This window comes from Gadus macrocephalus, chromosome 2, assembly GCF_031168955.1.
Source record: "Gadus macrocephalus chromosome 2, ASM3116895v1".
In the NCBI taxonomy this organism is placed as follows: Eukaryota; Metazoa; Chordata; class Actinopteri; order Gadiformes; family Gadidae; genus Gadus; species Gadus macrocephalus.
This window is the reverse complement of record NC_082383.1, coordinates 16,225,586-16,238,098: the sequence shown is the minus strand read 5'-3', so window position 1 is coordinate 16,238,098 and position 12,513 is coordinate 16,225,586. Positions and strand designations below refer to the sequence as shown.

Sequence of the window (12,513 nt, the reverse complement as noted above, 5' to 3'; positions counted from 1 at the left end):
CTATTGTGGAAAACAAGAGTTTTCGGCACTTTCTGACAGTAGTTGACAGTAAGTACAGCCCAGTGTGTCGCAGAACGTTGACATCAAAAACAGAGAGCCTCGCTGGGGAGAGACGTTCAAGATTGAAAACTCAATTGAGCAACACTGAGCATGTTTCAGTCACTGTGGACATTTGGTCTGACCGAAAGATGAGGGGATTCCTTGGTATCACTGTCCACTGGATAGAGAGAGAGACAGAGAGGATACAGCTAAAGACAAATCTCTTGGCCTGCAATCGCTTTAAAGGCTCCCACACAGCTGAACGAATCTGTGACCAATTTGAGGCAATATGCGATTGTAACCAGGTGTAAGAAACACTGTTAATTTAGTACCATAAAAGAAGAGACACTGTTAATTTAGTACCATAAAAGAAGAGACTGTTTACTTTAATTATCTTATTTATTTTGAATGCACCGCTCAACTCGCATGGTCCCACGTAGGGTACCTAGTTCTCAGCAGCCAATCAGAAGCTACGCAGGCCACGCTCAGCCTGTCGGCTCGGAGAGGAAGTGCAGTCGCGTTGCTCTTCCAGTCTTTTCGGATCTCAGCCAGAGAAGCGAGGGCAGCTGTGTGTTAAGGAGAAGAGGAAAACCAGAGAAAAAACCCAGAGTGAAACCTGTGAAAAAGGAAAAAGAGTCGGAGCACTTACCCAGTAGAGGTCCGGAGCCAAGTGGCTGAACGAAGGAGAGTTACGTCGGTAAGACGAGTTAATTATCCGATGAAAAGATAGCTTGACGCTTACCGTCGTCGTCCATGCTAATGCTAGCTCTGTGCTTAGCAGGCTAACTGCTTGCCTGTCCTCCGGAGAGCTGCTACGAGGTTCGGCATCGGCATGCTCCACCTTGATACACAGAGCAACGGTGAGAAATTTGCTCTTTAGCTGCTCTGGTGCTATTTTCCTGTTGTTTTCCGTGTGCTGAAAGAAAGCAGTGGTGATATTAGGGAAAAAAGAGTAATTTGATATGTTGTGAATGTGATGAATATAAAACAATAGTTTATTTTGTATTGTGCAATTTATTGAAGACATTTATGTTATTCCAACTGAGTTTAAAGCAATTAGAGGGTAATTTTTGGTGCAGATCTCGGACATGAATAGGCCTATAGTGTAAGAGTGAACTAAAAAGCACAATTCTTTAATACCTCTGAGTCTAACTCAAAATGTGTACTGTTATGTTATTTGCACATGGTTCAGATGTTTATAATGAATGGTTTTGTATGTTAATGGTTACTTGCCATAAGTATTATTTAAACTGTTCACATGAACAGGTAAATGTGTGAGCACTTTAATATTTAGTTCTCATGAATGATACACTAAATTTGAGAATTGAATAGAGATGAAGATTTGTCAGAATAAGATGTAATTGTGTGCATCTTTTGACATCTGATATCCCTAATGATGCATCTGAGAATGGATAGTGTTGAATGTATTGTGTGACCCTGTCTACAGGTCAGGTTTTTTAGAGGACTGAAGAGTCTGAGGTTCAGGACAACTTCCTGCTGTAAAAGATGGCGAGCCAACTACCCTGATTGAAGATTAGCACCGAGGAGATATTCACGTACACACTCATTCACACAAATAATACACTCACATTACACTACAAGGAACCTTGGAATCAGGTGAACTTGCAACAACTCCTTTTATTTTAAGGGCCCCAACAGACATTTTTGTTTTAAGTGTGCACACTACTTTTTTATTTTTCTTACTGTTTGGTATAATATTTTGCATTTTGTACGAACCAGACAAATTACTTTGTTCACTGTAAAATATAAGAGTGGCTACTCAATTGTTACTCTTGTGTCTGCCTCATTGTTGTTGCTCAGTACAGTGGCTCCTCTCGAATTTGGTCTCTTCTGATTCTGGTCCTGGTCTTATTGTTAGTCCAACTTATATTATACTGTAATTCACTTTTACACTCCTAAAATTGGTTACAGAAGTGGCGAGCCAGCCAGGAGCCATTTGATTTGAGCATCAATATTGAAGTAATGACCAGTATGGATTTCATACAAAAGTCTGGTGTCAAAATTCCAAATGCAGTTACTGTCAGTGGAATTACTCAGGTAGCTGAACAAGATGAACAAGTGATTGACTTTCTAAAACAGTATGGTAAAATTGAGAGAATCCTTTTGGTTGATGATTCACAGTCCGAGTTCTTTCAAAACCTGATCGTTGAATATGCTAGCGGTTCAGCCTTAGAAGGTTTAGAACCTCGCTTACCGTACATGTGCATAGCACGAGATGACCCCACTGTTGTCTATGAAGTAAAAACACTCAGTAGCGTGTACGCTACCAAGGTTGGAAGTAATGTTACCAAGACATACTTAGCTGAGCTCAAGCAACTAGCTAAGATGAGTGGCAAAGACTATTGCGTGGTGTTGAAGGAAATGATGTCTCAGATCGGGGAAGATGTTGAAACTATGCAGCCCACAACTGAAGAATCCTCCCCCACACATGTTGAGACCACTGTCGTATCCCCACCCACTCATCAAGAGCAACAGTCTTACACCTCATTTCCAGATGCCACACCAAGCAGCAACGGTGCCACTGACCATGTTCCCCTCACCAATGGAAAGAGAGCACCGTCCCTATCAGTAAGTGACTTGAACCCACCGGACATCCAGAAGGTCGTGGTCGAGCATATTGTGCGGAGGCAAGATGTTGTCCCACACATCCAATCCCAAGTGAGACTCCGCTCCTTCTCCGGCAAGACTCCCAGACCTAATCATGAAACTGATTATGACGCATGGCGCATACACATTGAGATGCTCCAGAATGATCCTAGCATGTCTCCTCTGCAAATATCCAGAAAAATCCATGAAAGCTTGCTCCCACCAGCAGCTGATGTAGTTAAAAGCTTACGGCCTGAGTCACCGCCTGCAGCCTACCTACATCAGTCCGTTATCTGGGTCACATAGTCTCCAGAAGTGGCGTTCAGACAGATCCTGAGAAGATTTCAGCCCTGAAGACATGGCCTGTCCCCCAGACCCTACGGGAGCTGAAATCCTTCCTCGGTTTCGCTGGGTACTACAGGAGGTTCGTTAAGGGTTACTCCAGCATCGTAAAGCCCCTCCACAGCTTAACCTCTGGCTACCCACCTCTCCACAAGAAATCAAAAGCGAAACTAACAGACATAAGACAGAAAACAAACCAATACCATGACCCAAAAGAGCCCTTCGGGGGGCGCTGGACGCCAGCTTGCCAGCAAACCTTTGAGGCAGTCATCCAGAGCCTCACTACAGCCCCTGTACTAGCCTTCGCTGACCCCCAGAAACCCTATATACTGCACACCGACGCCAGTACCACCGGGCTCGGTGCTGTGCTATATCAGGAGCAAGAGAGCCAACTCAGAGTCATAGGCTACGCCAGTAGAGGGCTGTCAAGAAGCGAGAGCCGCTATCCAGCGCACAAGCTAGAGTTCCTGGCGCTCAAGTGGTCGGTCACTGAAAAGTTCAGCGACTATCTGTACGGCAACCAGTTCATCGTTGTAACGGATAGTAATCCGCTAACTTACATCCTGACAACGGCCAAACTTGACGCGACCAGCTATAGGTGGCTAGCAGCACTATCCACATTCTCCTTCAAACTCCTCTATCGTCCAGGAAGGCAGAACGGAGATGCGGATGGATTATCACGCAGACCACATGGGATACTAGCAGACGATCTGAAATCACAAAAAGAGAGAGAACGTATACAGCAGTTCACACAAGATCACCTCTCTGATCCAAACAACATCAATGCAGTCGATCAGTCTGTTGTGAAAGCAATCTGTGAGAGACAGCTCACCTACAGTGTCAGTCCTGATGATGAGAGAGAGGGAGATACAGATCGTGTTGCTTTAGTGGAGGTTCTTGCCATGTACCCTAGTGCTGTTCCCGACAGCTATGGACAAGAAGAACAGTTTGGAGGTCTTCCAACCGTCCCCCATCTCACTGAAGCTGAGATAGCAGCTAAACAGAGAGCTGACCAATGTATAAAGCATGTAATCACCCAGATCGAACATGGGGACACACCACCTCCCACCTTGCGCACCCAACTTCCTGATCTCCCACTCCTCCTCCGAGAACTCAATCGTCTCGAGCTCCATAACGACATCCTGTTCAGGCGACGCCAAGTGGGGCCACAGACAACTTACCAGCTTGTTCTTCCAGCTGAGCTCCGCGACACAGTCCTCACCAGTCTGCACGACCATATGGGTCACATGGGAGTCGACCGGACACTGGACCTTGTAAGGACCAGATTCTATTGGCCAAAGATGGTCATGAGTGTGGAAAGGAAAGTGAGGACATGTGGCAGGTGCGTGCGGAGGAAGGCACGACCTGAAAGAGCACCCCCCTTGGTCAACATTAGGACCACTCGACCTCTTGAGCTCCTCTGTATGGACTACCTGTCCCTGGAGGCTGACAAAAGTGGAACCAAGGATATACTGGTGATCACAGATCACTTCACTAAATTTGCGGTCGCCATCCCAACACCGAATCAAAAGGCCCGCACAGTAGCAAAGTGTCTGTGGGAAAACTTTATGGTACACTATGGTATCCCGGAGAAGTTACATAGTGACCAGGGTCCAGACTTCGAGTCCCGCACGATCAAGGAACTCTGTCAGGTGGCTGGAATCCACAAGGTGAGGACAACCCCATACCATCCTAGGGGCAACCCCGTGGAACGATTTAATCGTACCCTGCTTGATATGTTGGGCACTCTCCAAAATCAAGACAAGTCCAGTTGGCGTGATCATGTGAGACCCCTGGTCCATGCCTACAATTGCACCAGGAACGAGGTGACTGGCTTCACCCCGTACGAACTGATGTTCGGGCGCCAACCTCGCCTGCCAGTTGATCTTGCCTTCAAGTTGCCAGTACCAGAGGGTCAACATTCATCTCACTCTGATTATGTGCAAAACCTCAAGTCACGTCTCAAGGAGAGCTACAAGATAGCCATGGAGAAGGCTGCAAAGATCGCTCTCAAGAACAAAACAAGGTTTGATAAACATGTTACCGTCTCAGACCTGGAACCTGGAGATCGAGTATTGGTCAGGAATGTCCGCATCCGGGGAAAACACAAGATCTCGGACAAATGGGAACCCACTGTCCATGTGGTGGTGAGAAGAGCAGGCACTCTCCCTGTATACACTGTTAAACCTGAAAACGCGGATGGTCCCCTAAGGACGCTACACAGGGACCTGTTGCTGCCGTGCGGGTACCTACCTGCGGAGGAAAATAGTGAGCCTGTGCAAAAGTACTTATCCGCCGATAGAGTCACACCAACCGAGCAAGCCGATGAACCAGCCTTGATTCAAAATGACTTACCTGAGGATGATAATCCAGATGTCCAAGGAGAACAACTTCCAGTTGAGGAGGATGGTTTTAAAGGAGCAGAACTTGAGGAAGGAAAGGATGGAACAATCCCAATGGATACAGAGGAGAACACAGATACAAATGATTCTGTCAGGAGATCTGAAAGAAATCGTCAACCACCACGACGGCTTGATTATACAGAGCTAGGAAATCCTTTGATCACAGCAGTGAAATCATTCTTTCAAGGACTGTCCACAGCTTGGGAAGAAGTCATAAGAGAAGAACCTGTCCAACCCCCTGCCCTGACCCCTCGAATAATTTTCCTTTAACTGTATACTATGCACAGGGACGTGCATAAGTTCAGGAGGGGAGGGTGTAACCAGGTGTAAGAAACACTGTTAATTTAGTACCATAAAAGAAGAGAGACTGTTTACTTTAATTATCTTATTTATTTTGAATGCATCGCTCAACTCGCATGGTCCCACGTAGGGTACCTAGTTCTCAGCAGCCAATCAGAAGCTACGCAGGCCACGCTCAGCCTGTCGGCTCGGAGAGGAAGTGCAGTCGCGTTGCTCTTCCAGTCTTTTCGGATCTCAGCCAGAGAAGCGAGGGCAGCTGTGTGTTAAGGAGAAGAGGAAAACCAGAGAAAAAACCCAGAGTGAAACCTGTGAAAAAGGAAAAAGAGTCGGAGCACTTACCCAGTAGAGGTCCGGAGCCAAGTGGCTGAACGAAGGAGAGTTACGTCGGTAAGACGAGTTAATTATCCGATGAAAAGATAGCTTGACGCTTACCGTCGTCGTCCATGCTAATGCTAGCTCTGTGCTTAGCAGGCTAACTGCTTGCCTGTCCTCCGGAGAGCTGCTACGAGGTTCGGCATCGGCATGCTCCACCTTGATACACAGAGCAACGGTGAGAAATTTGCTCTTTAGCTACTCTGGAAAAAAGAGTAATTTGATATGTTGTGAATGTGATGAATATAAAACAATAGTTTATTTTGTATTGTGCAATTTATTGAAGACATTTATGTTATTCCAACTGAGTTTAAAGCAATTAGAGGGTAATTTTTGGTGCAGATCTCGGACATGAATAGGCCTATAGTGTAAGAGTGAACTAAGCACAATTCTTTAATACCTCTGAGTCTAACTCAAAATGTGTACTGTTATGTTATTTGCACATGGTTCAGATGTTTATAATTAATGGTTTTGTATGTTAATGGTTACTTGCCATAAGTATTATTTAAACTGTTCACATGAACAGGTAAATGTGTGAGCACTTTAATATTTAGTTCTCATGAATGATACACTAAAGATTGAACGTTGTACAACATAGACAGAGATTTGAGAATTGAATAGAGATGAAGATTTGTCAGAATAAGATGTAATTGTGTGCATCTTTTGACATCTGATATCCCTAATGATGCATCTGAGAATGGATAGTGTTGAATGTATTGTGTGACCCTGTCTACAGGTCAGGTTTTTTAGAGGACTGAAGAGTCTGAGGTTCAGGACAACTTCCTGCTGTAAAAGATGGCGAGCCAACTACCCTGATTGAAGATTAGCACCAAGGAGATATTCACGTACACACTCATTCACACAAATAATACACTCACATTACACTACAAGGAACCTTGGAATCAGGTGAACTTGCAACAACTTCTTTTATTTTAAGGACCCCAACAGACATTTTTGTTTTAAGTGTGCACACTACTTTTTTATTTTTCTTACTGTTTGGTATAATATTTTGCATTTTGTACGAACCAGACAAATTACTTTGTTCACTGTAAAATATAAGAGTGGCTACTCAATTGTTACTCTTGTGTCTGCCTCATTGTTGTTGCTCAGTACAGTGGCTCCTCTCGAATTTGGTCTCTTCTGATTCTGGTCCTGGGGCCGTATTCACAAAGGATTTTAGGGCTAAAAGTAGGTCCTAACTGGCGAATTTAGGAGTAACTCCTAAAAATAATGGGCGTGTCACTCTTAAATTTAGGACTCCTAACTTTTTTCACTAAGAGCAATTCACAAAGTATTTTAGGCCTAAAAGTAGCACCTAAGTCTAGGAGAGCTTAAAAGTCCTCAAGAGGACTCCTAACTCAGTAAGACCTATTCACAAAGAATCGTAAATGCCTGCGAGACGAAATGTTAGGGTATTAAACTTGTTGTGGAGTTAATCGCAATGCAATAACATCCCAGACTAACAGGAATAATCCGATTAGTCCCGAAATAAAATGTTTGGCCACACTACGTTATTTAGCAACAGGGGAAATGCAACTTTGCAATGCCGACGATTTAAAAATATCGCAACCATCAGTCAGCCGTGCCATAAACTTTCCTTTGGACATTCAACAATTACACAGGATCAAAGCCAACTTCATGGCAATTGCAGGTATGCCCGGTGTGGTCGGTGCTATTGACGGGACGCACATAAAAATAATTGCGCCATCAAAAGACGAGGACGTGTTCGTCAATAGGACGAAAGTGCATTCCATCAAGACGCAGGTTGTTTTTGATGCAAATTTTAACATAGCCTACTGGATGTTGTTGCAAAGTGGCCTGGATCTTCAGCTACCCATGATTCGCGCATTTTAATGGAGAGCGGTCTGAGGCAGCTTTTTGAGATGTACCAGTTGAGTGTCACTTGCTGGGAGACAGTGACTATCCATGCAAGACGTGGCTCTAGACACCCTACCTCAATCCACAACCGGGAGCAGTTAAAGTATAACATGTAAGTGATTACGCATATTACGCTTAGTCCTACGTGTAAAACACATCGTATTGGCTCTTTGACGCCTTTTATTTGTTGAATCCATATTTATTATTGTTTACTGATTTCTTCCATATATGCTAGAGCACACAAACATACACGAAATGTTGTGGAGAGAGGAATTGGGCAGATGAAACGTCGGTTCATGTCCTCCACGGCGAAATACGCCTCACCCCAGAGAGGGCAAGCACAGTCATTACTGTATGTGCCATTCTACACAACCTCTGCAAGCGGAGGAACATTCCACAGCCAGACGATGGTGATGATGATGATGATGATGATGGCGATCAACATGACAATGAATTTGGCCGTGTGGAACCGAGTGGACCGGCATTTAGGGATCACTTTGAAAACACATTTTAGGTAAACACCTTGGCACAAATCAGTCAACACTTGTGTTGATTTTCTTTTAAATTGTACGTATTTTTATTGTTTGCTTTCTCTCTCTTGAACGTGCAGGCTACAACGTCATTATCGTGGTCTGCACAAAATTGTCATCATGCGTGTATTCTGCAAACTGCACTATAACTACTTAATAGGAATTCATTTCTAGCCTAGGCTATTTCCTTGTTTTTCGGTGATTCAGTGGGCTCGTCTGAACAACCAATCACCGAACTGACTGCTTCTAAACTCGTGCATGAGAATTGACGTAATCCATAGCAACGGCGCGTCACTCTTAGTTCACTCTTTGTGATTTATCCTTAGTAAGAGTAGGTCTCAGCGGCTTTGTGAATAACTTTTAAGAAAAAACTCCTACGTAAAATGTTTTAGCGCGAGTTAGGAGCACTCCTAGCGGTAAGATAAAATGCTTTGTGAATACGGCCCCTGGTCTTATTGTTAGTCCAACTTATATTATACTGTATTTCACTTTTACACTCCTAAAATTGGTTACACGATGAATACAGCATCAAAGATAAATTGGACTACATTATAAGTGACAATGCTGCTAACATGCGAAAGGCATTCACTGTGTGCTTCCCCAGTGAACAAGAGGATGATGACGGAGATCTTCTTGATGACCCTGACCTCTGGTGTGACTTAACCCTGGAAGAACAGCAAACGGTAGATGCTGCTATGGCAAAGAAACAGCGCCTGCAGTGTTTTGCACATACACTTCAGCTGGTGGTTTGAAAGAAACAAAAGTGGCATGTCCTTCTCTTTCCAAGTTATCAAAACTTAGCTCACTGCTGCACACATCCAGGGACAGGTAGTCCATACAGAGGAGCTCAGCACAACATTCAAAGATGTGTTTGATAGTGAATTTGGGGAGCAGAAAGGCATCCCTGCTGCAGTCAACACAAGATGGAACTCAACACTGAGGCAAGTAAAGGCAGTTCTCCATTGTGATCATCTAAGGCTCTGTGCCGTTCTAGAAAAGGCTGGGCATAAGGAGTTGTCATTCACGCCACGAGAGTGGAATCTGTTGAAGGAGTTGGTGGAGATTTTGAAACCGTTTGGAGAAGCAACTGATCTGACACAGGGAGAGAAGGTTGTCACAATCAGTGCAGTTGTTCCATCCGTCTTGTCCCTCAATCACCACCTTGAGAAGCTGAAGACTCAAGTTCGTTTCCTGAGCGGCCTGGTCAGAATTCTCCAGGCATCCCTGAACAAAAGATTTCTTGGGATATTCATTAACGTGAAAATCGCCAGGACTCAAGATGGGATCACTGCCCCCTTTTCAGACCCAGTCTACCTCAAAGCAGCCGCCTTGGATCCAGCCTTTTCTCTGCTGTGGGTGGAGCCTCATGTGCTGTTCAATCGTGACGTCAAGGCCGAGGTGGCACAACGAGTTAAAGGTAATAAATACTATTGACTTCAATGCAACTTTTTTCCTCATAGTCTGATCAGCAATTATTGACAGCATCAATAATTGCATTTTTCAGTCCAACGCTGCATCATCAACACCAATGGTAATAAGGGCTATTTTGTTTCTGCTGTTGCTAAATGTTTTTCCAGAATTGATCCTACAAGATGCTGCAGAGACTGAGCAACCTGTGCTTCTGGTTGATGAAGAAGAGCAAGAGGACCTTGGAGAAGCAGAAGGGCTGTTTGCTGCATATCATAAGAGACAGAAGAAGGATGTTGGGACCTTTCCAGCACTACAGCTAAGTCACTACCTAGACCTAGCCGATGGACAGAAGGCCCTTTTGTTCTGGGCACTGAACATGAAGACTCTTCCTTCACTCTTCCGAGTGGCCATCAGAGTGTTGGCAGTGCCTGCCTCTAGTGCTCCAGTGGAGCGAGTTTTCAGCCATGGTGGCATCATACTTCGTCCCCATCGTGCACAAATGACTGACAGACTTTTGGCCAATTTGATCTTTTGCAAATGCAATGCAGCATAGGGCCCTGACATAGAAAAGCACAACTTCCAATCCAGTCCCCTTCCAATCTCTCTCTCACACACAGACACACAGACACAATCTATCTCTCTCTTTCTCTCTCTCACACACACTCTCTCTCACACACACACACACACACACACACACACACACACACACACACACACACACACACACACACACACACACACACACACACACACACACACACACACACACACACACACACACACACACACACCAGTCTCTCTATGGATGCATGCCAATTGTTTGTCAAGGGAGCAACCTGAACTGATAGAGGCATGAATGTATTACATGTAGATTATTTATTTTATTTTATTTTAATTTTGAGAGTGAGGATATCTTTTATAAAGTGGTGACATGGTTGAAAAGGTTAAGGTTACGCTCTGTGTGTGAGCATGTTTAAATGTTTTTCTGTATGTGTGCAGGGGTTGTGATGTCATGGCGGTTGTTGTCATAACTGTAGATTTGCAAAGCGCTGCAAATTTGTGACATGCTTGAAAAGGTTAAGCTTACACTTTTGAAATGAGTGTTTGAACAATGTTCTTCCAAAAAAAGGCTTAATAAATACAAATCTTAAATATTATTTCTCTGTTGTTGAAAGGACTCGAAAGGACTCGAAACTCAAACGGTAGGACTTGGGACTCGACTTGAGACTTGTCGGCCTTGACTTGTGACTTGACTCTGGACTTGCCTGTCTTGACTCGGGACTTGACTCGGGACTTGACGGCAAAGACTTGAGACTAACTTGTGACTTGCAAAACAATGACTTGGTCCCACCTCTGGTTTTTAGAGCCACGAGTAGCCTATTAGAGGGGGCGGTCGATAGCAACCACCATAGCAACCATGACGGTCAAGTGACTGGATTCAGCCCCGTTGAAAAAAATAGAATCCCTCCCTACACACTCAGTAGTAGATTAATGATATTTAAATTATTATGACCATGAAGTCTTTATTTGCATGGGTTTACATTTCGTTGTGTAACATGGAAAAATCGGAGAAACACTCCCATTCAGAATGCATTGGTTTACACTTCGTTCTTTGGAGCACGGTTATTTTTATTTATTTATTTATTTTCCGTTTTTGAGGAGTTGAGGATTTTTCTGCAATAATCCAAAATCCAATGGAAAACCCGTTGGCTTTTTGTCTGGGGAACCGAGGGCGACGCTCACTTCCGGGTTTGCCAACATACGTCATCCCTCTCCACCACTCTATACTGTAAAAACACATGTTCAAGTTGAATGATAATGCATGAATTAATTCTTTATTCTGCCATAGTAACACGGTAAATAAATGGCAAAAATAGGCTGAGAACGAATTCGTATTTACGATATTGTAGCGACCCTGGGACAGTTAAATAGTTTGTGTGTTATGTGCAGGGCCGACGGACTGCGGGGGAAAGTGAGGCAGTTGTGGGGGGGCCCATGGCAATAAAAAAAATAAAAATAAATAAAATGTGTTGCATTGTATTTCGTTGTCCGTTATGCCAGTTGTTCTGTGTGCATGTATTGTAATGTTCTTCTTGTCAATCAGTGTGGGGGCGAATAATTAGGTCAGCTGGGGGAGGGCCTTGGAAGAACACGAGGGTGGGGGCCTGCACGTGAGTGAGACCGTGTTGGGGGTTGCCGGGGTAACCAGGGTTTGTTTTGGCTGGGATTTCTGCCGTTAGTTACGGGTTTCAGTGACCTGGTTTTGGTTCATTAAAAGTTCCTTCAATTACTAATGACTTAGTCTGGCTGAACGGAAGTGGACAGCGTCTATTGCCTAGCGTCGGATTTGGCCGCGACTCCTCCCCTTCCGGTTGCTGGCGTTCCCGTATTGTGCTCCCCCTCAAACTCGGAAACTAGGCAGTATGGCGAGTTTTGAAGAGGACTTTGACGGCGCTGTAAAGTTGGCATGTTTGGCTCTTTCCGTCAAATTGCAAAGAACTGCAAAAGATTTGCTTACAGCATTTGTTGAGGAAGAAAGATGTTCTATTTGGCATGGACACCGCTGCTGCTTCCCGGGCTTAGCCCCGCCCTAGACGATTGTGATTGGTTTAAAGAAATAAAAACAGGCCCGC

At 44.4% G+C, this 12,513-nt stretch overlaps 2 long non-coding RNA genes across 3 annotated transcripts; both read left to right on the top strand.

Moving 5' to 3' along the window:
• Positions 1-439: 439 nt before the first annotated feature.
• Positions 440-1,829, top strand: LOC132451179 (uncharacterized). 2 transcript variants are annotated; one of them, XR_009523989.1, is made up of 3 exons: positions 449-736; positions 821-899; positions 1,487-1,829. It is a non-coding gene; the product is annotated as an uncharacterized LOC132451179 (long non-coding RNA). The 2 variants fall into 2 exon arrangements; XR_009523988.1 differs by having other exon boundaries at positions 440-899.
• Positions 1,830-5,277: 3,448 nt separating this feature from the next.
• Positions 5,278-7,141, top strand: LOC132451175 (uncharacterized). Its single transcript, XR_009523986.1, has 3 exons — positions 5,278-6,077; positions 6,162-6,240; positions 6,799-7,141. It is a non-coding gene; the product is annotated as an uncharacterized LOC132451175 (long non-coding RNA).
• The last annotated feature ends 5,372 nt before the right edge of the window (positions 7,142-12,513 follow it).